This window comes from Gossypium hirsutum, chromosome A11, assembly GCF_007990345.1.
Source record: "Gossypium hirsutum isolate 1008001.06 chromosome A11, Gossypium_hirsutum_v2.1, whole genome shotgun sequence".
NCBI lineage: Eukaryota > Viridiplantae > Streptophyta > Magnoliopsida > Malvales > Malvaceae > Gossypium > Gossypium hirsutum.
Genome location: NC_053434.1, coordinates 23,945,465 through 23,947,614, shown reverse-complemented (window position 1 = coordinate 23,947,614; position 2,150 = coordinate 23,945,465).

Genomic DNA, 2,150 nt, shown 5'->3' with positions numbered 1-2,150 from the left:
ACATTCTTTTCTGGAGCAACTACAACTAAATACAATTCAATTTCACAGCTAATACATATTATTTAGTTCAAAACATCATTATAATAGACTTCGGGAGTTCCAGGTCGCGATGCAACTCACTAATTTGTTCTCGTCGCAACGTTGAGAGCTTGATGTCAACATCGCAATGTCATTCATTGTTTCCAAAAGGTCTATATTGTAACAGACCAAACCCGGCCCAGACGTTATGGTCGGATCCGACATGCCACATCGAAGCGTTCAAAACATTTTATATTGTTGATCCAGAAAAACCTACTTAGTGTTTTAAAAGATAATTTCATTATAGGTTAAAGTGAATGGAAGCTGTGCACCAGGTAGGAAACCGAAAAAGAGGTGGTGAGTCCATCGGACTGCTTAAGTACCAAGCTCCCTTCGGATCCAATCCTAGACATGCATACCGCCATTGCCACACCTTAACGTCATGGATATTTCTAGGAAACAGATTTGATTATGTCATTTTTAGGAAAAGTGATTAATTTTGGAAAATACTTTCATTGCGGAAGCTTTGCTTGTTGTCGTGTTATTTTGAAATCAATTGTTATTTTTAAAAACGCGCCCTAAAGCTATCCAATTTCAACAGTTAAAATAAGTAATACCTATCTTAGTAATACATATTAAAACCATCAAAAATAATTAAGCGACCTTATTACATTTAAAAACCCAAAACTTCAAACGTAAATAATAGGATGTCCAGTTCACTAGAAGAAAATCAAACTTTCAGAACGGGTGGCCACTCCGAATTCCCTCACAGCTCCAAGCCCACTATGGTTGGGGATTTCCTGCGTGGATGAAAATAAAAGTGGTGAGTTTGGGGAAACTCAGTGTGTAAGGAAAACCCATTCAAAGCCCAAGTCAGCTCAAGCCTATTGGGCCTAAGCCCATTCAGGTAACAGTGGTACTGGACCAGAGCCCTTTTCAGATTACAATAAACTGGGCCTTAGTCCCTTATTCAGATAACAGTATGGCCCATAGGCCCATTTCAAAATACATGCAACATCAATAAACATATGCAAGCCCATTTGGGGAGACTACTCAACCCACCAACCACTACACTCCACCCGTACCAGCCATACACTCCATGTAGGGAATAGCTCAACCCACCCAGCCCAGCACTCCACAGTTGCAGCCTTCCTGCTCAGTTAACAGTAAATTGAGGCAAAGCCTCCAGTACGTGGACAAGCCACTTTCAGTACTTCCTCCGTCAATATCCCAGTCCCATGCATCAGATAATAACAACATGGCATGCAGTAAATAACAACAGTCAAACATGCATTTAGGTCAATTTAACCCTAGGGGTATTTCGGTAATTTTGCACCTAGGGGTATAACAGTAATTTTCCATACATAGGGGTATTATAGTAATTTATCTATTCTTAAGGTTTTTCATGCATATTCCTACTTTTCACGTACTAACAGAATCACATATCGAGGGTTCTTACCGAATTGGGCCCGTTGGCCCATTATTCCAATTTTGGCCCATTAAGCCCAAAAATATCGATGGCACAGAAATCATGCACTTTGTAGTCCAAATTTTGCAGCTTACCAAAAACATTAATCGATTTACCTCACGAGCATTCACACACTCGCAAATCTACAAAATACCGGTTTTTGGCATTTCGGCTTTTCGACTTTTGCCGATCTAGACTAAGAAAGAGGGTGTTAGTTACACACCTGTTTGCGACGATATGCTGATGAGATCCACACACGAACTGCCTACAATTGGATTACTAACACGTTAATCTAACTATTCAAATACGAACTACGTATTAACCCCTTACAATATTCGGCCAACCACACCTTTAGATCATAGTAAGCTTATAAGAAATCAATAAGCAACTCATTAACAAATTTTTGTCAATGTTTACCACATAATCATAATTTCACTGCAAGTTGTCTTCCTGAGCAACAGTCACTAAATCATTTATAACTGGAGCTACGAAACTCCAAATCAAGTGCCGTTAATTTTCCCTGAAAATAGACTCATATATCTTCTATCCATAAAATTTTCAGAATTTTTGGTTTGGCCAATCAATACCAGATTTTCTTAAAGTTTCCCATGTTTCACTATTTGACTAATCTGACCACTCTTCATTACAAATCAAATTTCTCATT